The sequence below is a fragment of the Tenrec ecaudatus genome, chromosome 6 (assembly GCF_050624435.1).
Source record: "Tenrec ecaudatus isolate mTenEca1 chromosome 6, mTenEca1.hap1, whole genome shotgun sequence".
Classification (NCBI taxonomy): domain Eukaryota; kingdom Metazoa; phylum Chordata; class Mammalia; order Afrosoricida; family Tenrecidae; genus Tenrec; species Tenrec ecaudatus.
This window is the reverse complement of record NC_134535.1, coordinates 81,159,013-81,176,246: the sequence shown is the minus strand read 5'-3', so window position 1 is coordinate 81,176,246 and position 17,234 is coordinate 81,159,013. Positions and strand designations below refer to the sequence as shown.

Below are 17,234 nucleotides of genomic sequence, written 5' to 3'. Positions count from 1 at the left end.
TCGTAGCTCGGTTGGTAGTTTCGTTGGAAAATGACCCATTTGATACGTTCCTCTGTGACATCTCTCGGCCCTACTTTGCTCCTGGTTGCTCCCCTCCCTCGGTGTTCTGGGCTCTGATGCATCTGCAGAGAGAAGGCCTAGGGAGAAAAGGGAACGAGAAGGTAGAACAATTCAAAAGGGCAGCTCTGCAAAGCAGGGGAGAGCGAGGACAGGCCCTTGAGGACAGAGGTGGGCCCGATCCAATCCACGGCGTCGTCAACGGCCTCACCTGCCGGTGAAACCGGGACAGTGGCTGAGGGAGACGGCAGGCGAGCCGATGCTTTCGATTGATGGTGCTGGCCAAGAATATCGAAAGGACTCCGGGCTGCCAGCCCAGACGTCACTCACTGCCTTGAAAGCAGTGCCACCAGAATGCTCCTTAGCAGCTGGCGTGCTGAGACGGGGCCTCGCCTACATCGGATGCGTTATCAAACAGAGACCAGTCCCCTGAAAAGGACTTCATGCCTGGTAAAACGGAGGGGCAGGGAAGAGGAAGATTCTCAGTGACGTGGGCCGACACGGTGGCCTCAATCATGGACTCCGACCTCGCAACAATTGTGAGGATGCCGCAGGACCAGGCAGTGTTTGTCCTGCTGTCCGGGAGGTCGCTTTGAGGGGGAACCAGCCTGATGGCACAGAAGGGGGTCGTGGTTGCCAAGTGAGGAGGGGCAGGGATGCGCGGGGACACTGAGTCTGTGAGGGCTTCCTGGGGCGGGGAGCTTGGATTCTAGGCTGTGAACAGCCCAGCTAGCAGGAAGCAGGTCATTTTTGAAAATAGGAGGGGACCCTCCAGTCTCGAGCAAGTACAAGTGAAGGGCAAGTTATGTGTGAGATACGGAGAGTGATGGGGACCCGCTAGAGCAGTAGCCTCTAGAGCCAGCGAAGACCTAAACAGAGCATGTTGACGGCAGCAGAACCTGACTGCTGTGTGGGCAGGCGTCCCAGGACCAGGACAGGGTGGAGGTACTAACAAAGGGGCTCTGGGTCTCTGGGCAAATAATTGTCTCTGAAATGAGCGAGAATGAGCTCGGCTATTTGGATGACATCAGCCCTGGTCTTGTCAGCTTTCCTCAGTGGACGGACCCGGGACGTTGGCATGTTGCCCACGAAGTACCCCCCGGCTCTGTCCCTGCCTGCTGCAGTTTCAGGCAGGCAGGAAACTCAGCCAGGGGCCAGTTGGATGGGTGTAGCCCTTGTTCCCCCAGATACTCATCAGGGGCAGGAGAGCTGTTCAGCAGGTTTGCACCTGGCCAAGGCCAAAGGTGAGCTCACCAGAGGTGAGCTCCTGGCCAAGGCCAAAGGTGAGCTCACCAGAGGTGTTGGGCTATAAAAGGCAGAGACCGGCTGTCCTGCCAGGCCCTGCGAACTGTCCCTACCCCACCATCCTGCCAGAGAGGTACCATCTGGCCTCCCCTGCCACCCCACTTTCCCCTCACGCCTATTGCTGGCCGGATGCTGCTCCGCTGATCTACTGGCCATCTCGCTCCCTCAGTCCCACCCTCAAGCCTCCAGGGAAGCACTTGGACTTGGGGCTCTGAGGACCTGGCCTGCCTCAGCCACTCGTGAGCTGTGTGACCGTGGCCCGCTCTCACAATTTCCTGTTTCCTCATCCTCAAAGGGGGTGCTCATGCCTTCTCCACCTACTCCCGAGGTGGAGGGGAGGCCCTTCGTAATTGATGATGATGATGATGACGACGGTAACAGTCACAGCACCCAGTACTTACACAGGGCTATCTCGGTGCCAGCGACGGCTCCAAGCAGTCTGTACACGTATCAACTTATTTAATTCTCGCAACCCCCTAGGAGGCAGGCGCTCTGATCACGCATGTCCCCGAGATGACAGGGAGGTTAAGTAACTCACCCAAGGTTGCACAGCTAGAGTGAGAAGCGACACTCAAATCCAGGCCACCTGGCGACAGAGTGCACGTGGCCTTGACACTGAATCCACTTTCTCAAGGACGGGTGTCTCATGCAGGCACCTGCCCAACTCTATGCCCCAAGCTCTGGTTTCCATCTGCCCTGGTCCCTCAGATGCCTGAGCTGTCCTGAAAAACCCCAAGCTGACCCCAGATGGGCTCCCTGATCCCAAGACAGCCCGTATCATGGCCCGTGTTCCCCCAGGCGCTCCTACTTTCAAAAGTCACCTGCCTGCTCTTTCTGTATCCTCTGCACCCTTCACCACAGCATGGTCTGGCTGCGTTCTTCTGGAACTTTTTCCAGTAGCCTCTTGGACCAAACCAAACTCCAAACCAAACCCACTGCTATCCAGCCGATTCCAACTCATAGGTCCCTATAGGGTTTCTGAAGCTGTAACTCTTTCTGGGAGCAGATAGCCTTGTTTCTCTCTTGGAGCGGCTGGTGGGTTTGAACCACTGACCTTAAGGAAATCTGTCCAAAGCTCACCAGAGAGTGGTTCTCCCACATTCCACCTGCCCTCAGCCTGGCAACCTGACTCCTTCAGCCTATTCTGCAAGGCATTGATTCCAGGGCTGATTTCTCCTGTACTCCTCCCCTTCCCCCACCATGATGTCTTAAGTCCCTTATCAGCCTTCTTTACTCCTTTAAAGCAGATAAATGCCATTCCCGAAATGAGTGATGGGGTGGGGGTATGCAACAGGACCGACTCAGAGAGACCCTATGGGACAGGGTAGAACTGCCCCACGTGTGTTTCTGAGACTGTAACTCTATGGGAGTAGAACCTCTGGTCTTCCTCCCATGGAGTGGCTGGTGGTTTTGAACCGCCGACCTTGCAGTTAGCGGTCCCATGTGCAACCCCTACACCACCAGGACTGAATGCTGACATAGAAAACTCTGTTTCTCACACGCAGCTGACTCTGGACTGAGTTCCTGCCCCAGGGTGTTCTTCCAGCCGACTGCACTCCTAAACAGCCTTGTCACATTCTGTCAGATCAACCAAGACATGCCTCTGAAAACTCCAGCACCCACACCCTCTGCTGCCCAGGTGACGCTCGTACCTCACCACCCCAAAATGCCTCCCAGGCTGGGCAAGACTCGCTGCGCCTGCGGTCCTGGGCTCCAAGGCTCACTCACAAACAGTCAGTGTTGCTTGTCAGCTGCTGTGTGTGTTCCTAAGACAGGCATGTCAGAGGGTGCACATGTGGGTGCACATATGTGTGTCACCACATGGGGGGCTGTGCGCTCAGCTGTCCAGTCAGGATTGACTGCCAGAGCTGCCTCAGCTGTCCATGGCTGACCTCGACTCTGATTGCCTGGTGTCCGGTCGCACCAGTCACTACGCGCTTAAATGTTATTAAAAATGGGCATAACAAGTATCGGTGAGGCTGTGGGTGGGGGATGGAACCCACACAAATTGCTGATGGGCGTGAAAAGGGGTGGGCCACCGTCTGAGTTCTCACTCAAAAACCCACTGCCACCGAGTGCGTGCGGACTCACAGCCCCAGCTGTGGGATTCCCAGAATGTCACAGTTGACGGGAGTAAAAGGCCCAGTCTGTCTCCCGAAGAGCTGCTGGTGGTTTCAAACTGCCAACCACGCGGGTCACAGCTCCGTGAGTCTCCACGTGGTCACCGGACTCCCTCCCCTAGTTATCCAGTGCTGCTGTACCAGAAATCTCACAAGGAAGTGGCTTTCACAAACAGGCATTTATTGTCTCACAGCTTTGGAAGCTAGAAATATGAATTCTGGGGGCTGGCTGTCAGCCTAGGCTTTCTGCCTGAGTGGAAGGTCCTTGTCTCCTTGAGCGTCTCCTCCTGGGGGATGTGCCTGTGGCTTTGGCATCTCTCTTCCCCGGCTCAGCTTCTCTCACTGGCTGGTCTTGTCTCTTTATATCTCAGGAGCTATTGACTCAAGATCTACTCTACACTAGTTCTGTCTCGTTAGCATAACCGAGACAATTCGGCCTGTAACTTCAGGCACAGAGGTTAGAGTTTAGGGCACAGAGGTTGGGAGTGGAAGGGAGGGTGTTTTGGGGGGGAGGCACCGTAATTCAATCTCTAACAGAAACCAAGGAAAGTAGTTTGGCAAGTATGAGACTTGTTCAACCAATGAACACAGATGATCAGTTCCACCTGGACAGGGAGGTGGGAACAAGGGAGGGATAATGTTAAATATAAGATCACCATAACTAACACACACACACACACACACACACACACACACACACACCTTAGTGCTACCTCTTCCATTCTGGCTCATTGCGAGTATATAGGACGGTGTAAAACTGCCCCTGTGAGTTTCTGAGACTGTAACTCTTTACCAGAGTAGAAAGGCTCCCCTTTCTCCCAAGGAGCAGCTGGTGGTTTTGAACTGCTGGCCTTGCAGCTAGCAGCTCAACATGTACCCACCACATCATGAGGGCTCATACGGACCACAGGAGCCTGCAATCCCCATCATAGGTAAGTACCGAGATAATGTGAGATCAGGGACTCACAGAGATGCTTGCACACCAATGTTCACTGCAGCATTATTCTCAATTACAAAAAAAAGATAATAAGATAGCTCAAGTGTCCATCCATGGGTGAATGGGTTTATAAACAATATACACATAGAGCAGATTAAAACTCAGCCAAAAATAGATGAAGTTCTACATGCTACATGCTACATGTACACGGGTGAATGAATCCTGAGGTCATTTTACTAAGTGAAATAAATATGAAGGACAAATACTCTTATGACCCTGACTATGTGAAGTATGTTCAACAGGTCAATAAAGAGCAGAAAACCCATCAGCAGAGATTAAGCTGCTGGCAGATCCCCTCAAGTCACCAGCAAATGTCTCTGGCAGCTTTACTATGAGAGATCATTGCATTCCTGATTGTACTGGATCGAACTTGATACTTGGTCAGTTGACCTCCCTCTTGACCCAACCTGAAATTGTTCTAGGTGCCAGCATTTCTTGCTTGTTCCGTGACAAAAATTTCTTCCCTGGATGTTTGAATATTTACGGGGGGGTCTTTTCTTTCTTACTCATTATTTGTATTTGGATCTTTATATTATCATTTTACCCTTGCTGCTTTATTTTGTTTCTGTTTCTACTGTTTCTGTTAGGTTTTCCAGTTTGTGAAGCACAGAGGAGTAGAGGCATCGAGATCTAAGAACTGTTGCGAGGGTCTATAGGGGAGGGAGGGGTGGGGGTGGGAGACAGGGAGGGTTGGGGGGGCAAACAATATATGTGGGAGGGGGAGGGAGCACTAGAACTGACTGATTACATATCTCATTAACCATGAAAAAAAGAGAGAAAATATTCTAAAATTGGTTGGGGGTAATGATTGCACAATTACTGATATAATTGAACTACTGAATCATATGAAATGTGGATGATGTGCCAAGAACACTGTAAAAAAAACATTTTAAGAGAGAGGGAGACAGTAGGTGAGTGGTTACTAGGGACTGAGCGGCTGTGCTTATTGGATACAGAGTTTCTGTTTGTGGTTGTGGAAAGGCCCGGAAATTCAACAGCAGTGATGGCTGCCAACAAAGACCCTTTCTGAGCACCCTCTCCTGAGATGAGCCTGAGAACTCATGGGAGATCTAAGCAAGGGGCACAGGTGCTTTGGATGACAGACGGGGCCTCCTGGGACTCATGGTGACTTTCAGGTCTTCCTAATGCCCAAGTATGTCGCCAGCCAGCTTTCTTCACTGGTGCCACACACACGGGAGCTCTTTGTACAGTCTTTCAATCTGCTGTTCTTCAGTAATAGCTGAGAGAGAAATGTGACTCCCCACCGGTGACCAAGGGAGGGGACCAAATTCATGCACCCTTTAACAACCAGGTGATGACAGGGACAAGGGAGGGTCTCACTAGCAGGGCCTGAAGTAATGTGTCTTCCCGGATGTGGTCATTACATAAACAGTTGTCAATTTGAGACTTACGAGTGAAGGGATGGAGTTTAGCCTGTCAAATCAGGTCACAACTTGATGATCTAATTTGGAGGCACTAAGGAGATACATAGCTCACTGGAGGCGGGACACACGCTCACTCCCTGGGAGACATTTCCATTGATAAGGCACATGGAGCTGCGCTAGTGACCTGAGCTGGAGGAGCCACACTAAGACTCCTGCCAGCGCTGAGATGCTTATAATGCCACTGGATCCACAGGATTTCCCACCCACTGGCCTGTGAGCTTCCTGCATTCGGCATCATTGTATGTGTTTCATGAGTCTGAAGAGGACTTTCTAGATTGGTGTCAGACATATGGGCTAATTTTGGACTTATGAACTTGATCTGGACTGGGATGAGATGTTGTCTTAATGTACAATTATTCTTTATATAAAGCGCTTTCTTAAACACATATGAGTGTCTATGAATTTGTTTCTCTATTCCACCCAGCCTAACACACTGGAGTCAGAAAGAAGGCAAGGTGACTTTTCAAGGACAATAGGGCATCCATTTCAATGAGACTTGCTCAGCCAATGAACACAGGTGATCCGTTAAAGTCACCTGGACAGTGAGGTGGGCACCAGGTAGGGAAGGGGTGAGATAAAGGTCGGAAGACAGACAGTCAGGGGCAGGGAAAGAACAAGTGAGGAGGGCCCAGGAGACACGTGGAGGGCAGAGGCACATGGTTGCTGTGTTCTTTCGTATCCAGTGACTCGTCCATCTCTCGCTGAGCAGCTGGTCTTTGCCACATACCAGGGCTGGAAGAAGATGCTGGCCTGTCTCCAGGCCCTCTCAGTCCATGAGGTAGATCTGGCCATGCGGTGACTGGTATCTTTTGCTCCATTCCAAGTAGCGAGAAGGTCCCAGCCTCAATTGTTAGCTGGTTGGGCAAGGTAGAGAACAGGTTAGGGAACGTCAGTGAAAGAGACAGTCCAAACTCTGATCCAAACCAGTGTGCGGAGGCCACAGCCCACGCAGGTGGAGGGAATGCTACAGGTGGACGGCTTCACCTCTGTCCACTCAACACACCTCCTTCAGGGACAATGGCAGACGACCAAGAGCTCTAGGGCTCACTCCCCATGCCCAGTCCGAATTTGGCTGAACAAGCACTTACTCAGCTGAGAGAGCCTATGGGTCTCTTCCTCTGGGCGGCATAGAAGTGTCCAGAGGAGAGCAAACTCTTTGCTCTCAGATGGCCATCTCCCCAAAGGCCGGTCACCGGCTTCCACTCGGCCAGCAGAACGGAAGATAAATGATCTTCCTTGCTGGCCCCAGAAAGCCCTCTCATCAGGGTGCTACTTCCCGCTGCCGGGAAAGGATGGGAGTGAAGTCCAGGAACATGGTTCCTCCGTCCTCTTCTGGATGAGAGATGGGCATTAAGGGAGGACCTCTTCTCGGCTCCCTCAAACGTCTCGTCAACACATTTGTGTTGGCAAGAAAGATTATCGAAGCATGGCCTTCAGGGGTTCTCTGCTAGGGGAACATCCCTTCAGGGCCCACCAGTCACTAAGCACAGAGCGAAAGGCCGCCCTTGCCCTGCAGGCGATGGGACCAGGCTCGCAGAAAGGCCGCCTCAATTACTTGAAGGACCAAGTTGAAGGTGCGGCGGGAATCCAGAAGACAGGGACCCTACCCAGCCTGAGAGCTCAGGAAGGCTTCCTATAGGAGCAGGTGCCTGAATGGAAACTTACCGGAGTGAGAGAGTGAGAATCACTAGCCCTCCACGGAGCTGCCCCCGAGGTATATGCACAACAATGTCGCTGGACACCTGAGCCCCCATCCCCGCTCCCCAGGGTGCTCTCCTGCCAAAGTCACCCACAGTGACCCAGGCCTCCTCCACTGGTCTGGCCAGCCTCGTGTCTTAACCATGACTGCAGCAAGTCTGAGCTGTGGGGCGGAAGCTCATGATCACCCCCCAGGTCCATGTTCACGGTTTCCCCTCTTGGGCTGCAAAGGAATTTCCAAACTGAGTCCCAGAGCGAGAGCTGAGGCCCTTGTGTGCTCTTGTGTGTGTCTCCGGGTCCAAATGAAGTCTCAGATGACAAATGCTCGCTCCATGCCTTGGGCAGGGAGGTTGCAGCCAGGGTGGGGTGACCTCTGAGAAGGATGGTCCTTGGCTCAGCGCCCCAGAGGAGGCCACCTCCTCTCTGCCCCCTCAGAAGCACAGTCACTGGGTATTTGGGGCCCTCTGCCTACCATCCAGCACTCAGGGCCTCCTTGTAGCCCAGCAGCTCGAGAAGTCGGGGGATGGGGGCTGATCTTGGAGAGAGTCATTTCACACAGGGCTTGTATATCCCATTCCCCTTCACCTCAATCCTTCCCTGTAGGCCACTGGACATTTGCTTGTCACTTGGGAAAGACACCAATTTGAGGAAGGGACATACATACAGGTCATTTGGTTTAGGGATACTTAATCTAAGACCCACCACCCAGGAGATCCATAGGTGGGCCCCAGAGCCTATGAGCCGCAGAACTTTCACCCATAGCTCTGCCTATTGGAGGAAGCATTCATGACCCCCAGCAGCTCACAGACCCACCAGAGTAAGAAGTACCGATTCTAGTCTGAGTATTCTTGTGACCGGTTAGTGGCAGGGTGGGAACAGAACCCCCATAACTCCCAGGACGATATCCCCAGTACTCACGGCGATGACAGCAAGAGCCACAAAGGGAGGCTCTGAGAACAGAGCTCCACAGACTGTCTTTCCAGGTTCCCAGCATCTTCTACTTGCCCAACTTGATTGCACCCTGCCACACAGAGGTGGCGGATACAGCTCCCAGGGGTAGCGGTCGCAACTCCACATGGCTGGGGACATAGGGAATTGAGAGGAAGAGCTACAAGCCACAGAGAGTGGACCAGAGAGGAGGCTTGGAGATGATAAGGCGGCATAATCATTCTGGCATCTGCCCAAGCCCAGGTGACTCTGACATTCCTTGGCCAGAGAGGCCATGTGCAGAAAGAGCTGGAGTCCAGCCTCATCTCCTGACTCTGGTGGGGAGGGGGGAGTGACGTGGGGGTTATGAAGCCTCTCAGAGGGCCAGCGTCTTGACTGACCGAGGTTGCCGAGGGCATATTGTTGGAGGGGTGGGTGCAGATTGGCCGTAATGCGTGCTGGGCGTCCGGCACACAGAGGAGGCTGACCGTGGCAGTAATGCTGACTGCAATGAGAGGTGGAGGTGGGACGTGGCTCAGGGAATCTGGTAGACCGAGCATGGACGCATCTCCCTACAGCTTGTTAATGGAGCCATCAGAGGACAGGGGAAGACTGTGAAACTCCTCACCTCCGGCTCGGATGTCTCCATGCCTACCCTCCATGCAGGGTGCAGGGAGGGGAAGAGAACCTCTCAGGCAACCAAGAACCTCCACCCTCAAGAATGTTTCCCCTCCCTGGCTCCTGGCTCCTCCTCTCTCCCCACTCTCCTCTCCTCTCCCGACCCCCATCCCCACCCCCCTGCCTCTCTCTCTGATCACAGTTTCCATAGGACCAAGGCAGTGACCATGGTTAGGGGTTCTGAGTTAGTTTATGGTGCCAACCTGGCCAATTAACACATGTGGGGTTAATTGAAGGGCAGAGAGATAAATGGCTCAGTAAGCCTCGCCTTTCGAGTTCTCAGGTCTCTTGCTTTGTGATGGTTGGACCAGGGTGCAGCTGCCTTAGCCAGTTCTTTGCTTCAGCTGGCAAGGCTCAGCTCACTTCCTGCAAGACATGCCCAAGGAGAAGCCACCTGGACCTACCCCGATGCAGCCCTGGGTGCTGGAGCAGCCGTGTGGAGAGCCCTGCCAGCGCTGAGATGCTTACACACTCACTAATCCAGCTTTCCTCCGGCAGTTGGCATCAGAGCATGTGTTTTATGAGATGGAGGAGGACTTTGTGGACTGGTGTCAGACATATGAGTTAATGTTGGACTTGTGGGTTCGTACAGCACTGGGCTGGGATGTTTTCTTGATGTGCACTTAACGCTTTATATAAAACTCTCTTTTATACACGAGTTTCTGTGGATTTAGTTCTCTAAAGTACCCAGACTAACAGGCTCCAAAGCCCCCTGTCAGCTAAAGGCAACAAGGACAAGTGAGGACAACAAGTCAGAGTCCAGGAGGAACCTGATGAAGCAGGGATGCGGGGTGTCTCTGAGAGATGGAAAGCAGATGACATCTCATCCTTGATGTGTTTGAGGTGGTCGCCTGGCCAGCTGGCCACCAACTGCAGCTCCTGGATCCGGCTGCCCAGAGATAGGAAGGAAGGGATGAGAAGGGCTGGCCCTGCCATGGGAGGGAGAAGGGTGGCAGGAGGCCACCTCCAGAGCCCTTCCACATCTACAGACATCCAGGGCAGATGGCTCTGAAGCAAGAGGTGACAGAGCTGGGGGCCTGATAGCCTCCTAGCTTCTTGTGTGCAGGAGCCTTGACCAAAAGTCCATCCTCTTCCCTAAGCAAAGCCTATCTGCTGGCCCTCGCCTCTCTTCTGAGCATCCTCACGTTGGTCCTCCCTGGGCTGGATAGAGCAAAGATGCTGTTTAATCTGTATTAAGCTCTAAGCGCAAGAAGAGCCCTGACCGCCTGTCACTTCTCATTCACGCGTTCATTCATTTAGGGTGTATTCAGAGAAAGCCCGCTTCTGGTGCTTCTGTTCCAGGCTGAGCGGATACAGCAGGCGTTCTAGAATCCTGGGTATCAGGGACAGGAGGACAGAGGAGCTGCGGGTCACCCCCACCCTTGGGGCTTGTGGGTGAAAGGCGGATGGATAGTCACAAAGCATCACTCCTGCTCCTCTGCATAGGACTTCCTCTTCCCCAGCCCCGCCCCACTGTCCCCAGATGAGGCGCTCTCCAGAGAGACTCTGCTCCACATCCGTCAGGCCCCTTCCATCCCATAGTGCGCTCGTTCCAGCGCCTGAATCTGCTCTATAGAGGTCGCTCCCTGTCGGGTACATCCATCTAAAGGAAGTCTATCGTGTCACCTTGATAACAGTCTCTGCCAGGAATCCTTTGGAAGGTGCCATACGGTGGCAGAGTGGATCACGAGTTTGGCTGCTCATCCCAAGGCCAGAGGTTGGAGCCCACTGGCTGCTCTGCAGAAGAATGACGAGGCTTTCTGCTCCTGTGCAGCCTTACAGCCTCAGAAACCCCGGGGCGGTTCTGCTCTGTGTGAGTTGGCACGGACTTGATGGCAGTGAGTTGGGCCTTTTGGGATTTTTCCCATGACCTGTTGGACAGAACAGGATGAAGAACCCTTCTCCCATCCAGTCAGCTTACAGAGGGGTTTCTCTCTCTCTCTCTCTCTCTCTCTCTCTCTCTCTCTCTCTCTCTCTCTCTCTCTCTCTCTCTCACTGGGGGAATGCAACCCTGTGAAGGGGAAAGGGTGCTCACCTTGGCCTGGTACAGGGCCTCGGCCTCAGCCTTGCTCTTCAGGGTAATGTCCTCCTGGTGCCTGTGCTCCTCGGTGATGATGCTGTCCAGGGCCAGGTCCAATTGTTGTCCATGGACAGGATGACGGAGGTCTCACTGGGGTGGGTCTGGACCTGAGCAATTTCCTGAGTTGATCGATGAGGACCGAGTGAGGATCCACCCCACACACACCTGGCTTCCCCCTTCCACCCTCCAGACCTCCACTCTGGGCCCGGGCTCTGACAGAGGGGCCCACTCCCTCCCACAGGAAAGGAGGGCCTGCTTCTGAAACAGAGAGAATGGCCAGGGCAGCCGGAGACTCCAACTCGGGGCCCCTGGCAGCAGGAGGCCTGTCTATTGGGCGCAAGAATGTCCACCTTCACCATTCCATGGAACCCACCCATCCATCCTTCTGGGGTGGGTCATTTCTGGCCCCGGCAATGGGCCCTTCCACAGGGCCTCCTTTGTGGTGCAGATGGGATTGTCTCCTGTGAACGTGACCTCTGGAACCCCACCGCTCTCACTCTGAGGCCCCTCCATTGTAAGGCTTGGAATCTTCCCTTCCAAACAGTTTCATTCCATTTATCCTCCTTCCCTCCGGTGAAGGCCTTCCCACTGCCAGGGACCGCAGTCAAGAGAGGGAAGGGCGGGGCTGAGGGCGGGGCTGAGGGCGGGGCTGAGGGCGGGGCTGAGGGCGGGGCGGGGAGGGGCGGGGCGGGTCCTCACCAGCTCCTACAGACACTTGAGGAACTTGATGCCCTCGTGCAGAGCGTCCGCTTTGGCCTGAAGCTCCACCTTGACCACATAGGCTGCATCTGTGTCCTGCGGACAGCCATTCCCAATCATCAGCATGGACAAGCCTTGCCCTGCCCAGCGCCCCGCCCGGCGCCCTGCCCCTGCCCCCAAAGCCATTGCCTCATTCTCTTCTTTGCCCACAAAGGAAAACAGCTCATCGAATAAGATTGCTCAGCATCAATTTCTCCGTTTTCTCAGTCTCTGAGCCTTTGGGAAGACGCCTTGAGGCACAAAACCCCTAAGCGAGGCAGACCTGCGTGTCCTCAGGTCACATGGGAAGACCCAGCAGGACCACGTTCCTGACTCCCAGACCAGACTTCTCTTGGTCTCTGTCTCTGTCTCGTGCCTGAGTGTTGGTGCTTTTTCTCTCCCTTGCTGGAGGCCGGCTTTGATGGCTTCACCCTTGTTCAGGGACCAGCCAGCCCCCCACCCCAGATGGAGGGTTAAGAGAGACTCAAGTCCACACACCTTTCTCTCCCTTACCTTCTTTAGGGCCACCAACTCATTCTCGGCAGCAGGGAGGCTGTTAACCTCCAGCTGGTATCTGTGGGCAAGGGGGGAAGGTAGAGAGGCCGCAGTCCCGCTCAGCCAGTGCCCACTGAAGAAGCAGAGTCCTCAAGAAGCACCCCAGGGGATGAGCATGGCAGAGGGGGTTGGGGGAGGGAGATGCCCCTGTCCTATCTCCATTGCATTCCGCCTATTGGGAAAATAACCAGAGGCCTCACACCAGCCACTTGAACCCTTCTGTGGGTGGAAAGGACAGGATGCCCTAACCAAGTAGGATGTGCCTGCCAAATAGCTGGGCCTTTCTCGAGACACCAGAGAAGGGAGTGGGAGTCTCTGACCCAGGGGCTTGGTCTCTTTCTTTAAGAATGGCACAGGAGCCCCGGGAAGCATGACCCACCACTTTTTGGAGAGACCCACCCACCTCTTCTTGTTGTCCTCCACTGTGTCTCTCATGTTCCTCAGCTCCGAGTCCAGCCGCACCCTGTCCCCGGACAGCGTCTCCAGCTGCTTCCGCAGGTTGCCGACAAAGCCCTCCAGGATGGGCTCCAGGTTGTTCTTGCAGTTGTTCAGGTCCAGCTGCAGCAGCAGCTCCCACTTGGTCCCCAGCACCTGGTCTGCTGCTCCAGGAACCGCACCTGGAAGCCAACCCATCAGACATCTGGAAGCATCCCGAATCATGCCATGTTCTGTGCACTCGTATTGGGAAGCACCGGCGTCAGCGGGATGTCTGTAAGGCACTTGACTCTCCCCCTGTGGCTTGCCACGCAGGCGAAACCCTTGCAGGTGCTCATTTCATAACCTCCGAGATCACAAAGCACCCAGACTCCCTGCCACCAAGTCAGAACTGACTCTCCACCCTCCCCGTGGGTTTTCTGAGACTGTAACTATTTACAGGAGCGGAAAGTCCAGTCTTTCTCCCGAGGAGCTGGGGGTTTCAAACGGCCGACCATGGAGCTCGCAGCCCAACATATAACCATGACACCACCCGGGCTCCTCTGGATGGCCAGTCACTAGTAACCCCCAGCAGCAGGCGCTCCCACAGCTGCCTTCCAGGGCTGCCCCAAGGTTCAGGAGATGTCTTCTCTAGGTCTCTGTTAAAATTTCCTCCCTGGACCAATGGCCCTTTCCTGGGAATGGTGCTCACTTCATCAGGCCTTCAGTTGCTTTGTAAGAGCTGTGGGTCTACCCAGCTGTCCTCTATCAAAGGCGGGGAAAGTACTCTTTGGTCCCATGGCAGGCTCCCTTTTTCCTAACAAACCTCTCACCCTTTTCTACCCTACACCCCAAAGGAAGCCTGCAGTTCTGTATGCCATTGCCCTACCTAGTGTCCGAGTCTGCTGTCCCCAGTGACCAGCAGCTCCTTCCTGAGGTCTACCTGCAATGCCTAGGCCCTAGTCCATTCTCGGGTAACAGGGAAGTTGGCCATGCCTCCCACTCCTCCTCTTAGGACACCCACCTGGTCGATGAAAGATTCGCTCACACCTGTTGTTCAAAGCCTTGATCTGCTCCCGCTCCTGCGTCCAAACTTCCTGAATCTCAGGGTCCAGCTCCACCCTGAGCAGGGCCAGGTGGCTCTTATTGACCGTGACTCGGTGGATGCCCCCGGGTGAACACACTGATGGGCACGCAGGTCCCAGGGTCACACTGCCAAAGATGCTGCCAGCAAAGCCTTTGGCCCAGCCCCGTCCATGTGCAGAGCCACACCCTAAACCATTGCCCCAACGCCGCAGCCTGCCACATTGAAGGCCACACGTCAATTCCCTCCTGGGCTGCAGAGGCTCCAGCAGCCAAAGTCCCTTTGCCAGAAGCCAGATAAGAAGTTGTGCTGCCCACAACTTCCTGAGCACCATGGCCAAGCACCCCCTGAACTCACCCTTGCCACCACCACCAGACTTGAGGTTCAGTTGTTGGCTCATGGTGGGACAGATGGAGTCAAGAGAGGCAGAGAAAGGCAGTCAACCACTGGGGCAGAGAACACATAGACAGCATCCCAGGACTGCTTCCTTTTATTCCGGCTCAGCCACGAACACCGGAAAAGGGCGTCTCTACACTGTCTCCTGTCTGCTGAAGGGCCAGGGGCTGTGGGCAATTTGCAGAACAGAGATCTCTGACCCCCTTGCAGCAACAAAACCTTTCTGATAGAGCTCGGAAAATGTGCCACCCTTGCAAGCGGCGGTGATCTAATTTGGAACTTATCTGTGCTCCCTAATTAGGGACCAGGAAAGTTATCCCCACCAGAGATCTCTTACCTCTGGTTTACTGGGGCCACCTCCTTTTCACTTTTCTATCAGCAGCGAACAGGGAAATGCTCGGCTTCATCTGGAGAGGGGCTGGCTAGGAGCCCCAGGGTCCCTCCCAAAAGGCCATCTCCCTGCTGTCCAGTCATGGCAGAGTGGGGACTGTTTACGTCCCAGGAACGTGGAGCAGAGCAGAGACGAGGGTAATCTCCAAAGACCCAAAGGAAGCTCCAGAGAGTCACTCTGGGGTCACTCTTGGGACCCCATATGCCAAGCATGGTAGGCCCGCAGGGTGGTCTGAAAATGACCACCCGACAGGGCTATTGTCTAGGGCAGGGGCGGGGGGTGTCCTGTATTGTGTAGAGCCTGTGTTGTGGTGACCTTGAAATTGCAGGCTCGACAATGAGAACCTTTTCAGGGGCCCGGCATTTGCTCCAGTGTCACAGTCTCCCCTGGATCACATGATTGGGTCTCTCTTGCTCTGCAAGACAGGCCTCTCCTCAGGTCTCTCCCCATCACACCTCTTCTCTCTCTCCCTGAGGAACGTCTCTCTCTCTCTCTCTCTCTCTCTCTCTCTCTCTCTCTCTCTCTCTCTCTCTCTCTCTCTCTCTCTCCTTCCACGTTCAGCCAAGCTGACCAAGGAAGAGGACCCTGAGCTTCACTTCTGGGCTCCAAAGGGCTGTTCTGCTGATTCCCTGAAAGCACGCAGGTTGGACACAGGAAGCACTGGTAGGGGGGAGTGTTAAGAAATGATTTCAAAAATGGCCATCTATTAGGGAGCCTGAGGCAGAACTGGGCCACTCTCTGTAAGTCAGTGAGGGAGTCATGACCCATTTGGGTGAGCCAGACAGTGGTAGTGGGGAGCTGCCCCACTGGTGAGGAGGGAAGAGAGAAAGGAGTCCAGTTGGAGCTAGAGCTGAAGTATAGGCAAGGTGAGATTCCAATAATTTAACAAGCGGTTCTTAAAAATAGATATCCCAAAGGGTAGTTTATTATTTCATAAGCTAACACTTATAAATGATCAGAACAATAGAAGAGGTACGGGTTAAGCAAGAGTCAAATTCAAACCAAGCTCACTGTTGACAGTACAAAACCCAGTCTTTCTCCCAAGGAGTGGCTGCCCAGCAGGTACCCAGGACACTACCAGGCTTCCTTAAAAACAATAATAACAACAAAGAGCAAGGACTGTACGTGTGGGGTTTCCACCGTGGGCAGCTGATTAGAGAGGACCCTGATGGCAAGTGCATTTTAGCCATCAAGTCATTCACCAAACTCAAAGAATTTTAGACACCAGTTCTGCCCAACCAATGTGAACCAGCTGGATCCTGCCACGGAGCTTAGGCCTGGAAGAGAGGCTGTCAGGGACCTCCTCTCAGCCGGGAGCTCCTCCTCCGGGAACCTGTCACTCAGCCTTCCCCACAGAGAGGAGCAACTGGAGGGCAGTAAAGTCAGTTGTGGGAACCAGGGTTAGAAAATGTGGCTCTGTCCAGTCCACCGACTGCAATCCCGTCGGAAAAGATTGACGCCCTTCTAAGCCAGGCACCGTGGGCGGCAGGCTCTGCAGCGGATGTCTTCTTGACCCTCACTTTGTTCATTTATCGTTGGAGAAACTGAGCCTTTGGGACGGTTAGGAACACGCCCAAGGCCACTCAGGGAACGATCAGAGCTGGGATGGAAACCCATGTGGGAGTTTTGAACCATCACGTTCTGGGAAAGAGACGCTGTGGGGAGGCAAGGAGCAGGCGGGGGAGCCGATTGCGTGTCTCTTCTGTGCGGGAGATGAGTTTGTGACCTGAAGAAAGGAGGTCACACAAGGTAGCTGGTCAAGTCAGCCCCGATGAAGATGGGGAGAGAAGTGAAGGGGGGGGGGGCTCATTTTCATGGAGAGTACTTTACTCTAGAACAGCAGTTGCTGAATTGAAGGAATTCAGATAGAACATAAGAATGGGTCTGGTTCTCTGCACCCCCAGGCCATCTTTGGCACCTCTGCTGCATGGCCCAGGATGAACACCCCCCCCCCCTCACAGGGGAGCCTGGGCCTCCGGTGGGGAACCTGCACAGGGACACTTAGAAAGCAGGGAAAGATACCAGGCTGCATCTTCAAGACTGAAGAAGACTTAGTGTGTGTGTGTGTGGGGGGGGGGAGTAGATTTTCAGGTGCCGATACGAATACTACAGCCTGAACCGAACCCATCTGTGCCCCTCGGGAGTGAAGAATGAAGGTGGGAGGGTGTGGGGGGGGGGGTAGGGAGCAAGGGAACAGATCACGATTATACAACTCATTTTAAAGGCAATTTAATCATGGGGGTGGGGGCAGGAGAGATCGCTCTAAGATGGGTGTGGCGGTGATTGCACAATTCCCCGTGATAGGATTGAATGATCAAGCTACTCAATTGTGTGATACGTAAATCATGT

General features: G+C 54.1%; 1 pseudogene; it reads right to left on the bottom strand.

The window, feature by feature from the left end:
• Window positions 1-8,925: 8,925 nt before the first annotated feature.
• On the bottom strand, window positions 8,926-14,498 carry LOC142451496 (keratin, type II cytoskeletal 74-like; annotated as a pseudogene).
• Between the last annotated feature and the right edge of the window lie 2,736 nt (window positions 14,499-17,234).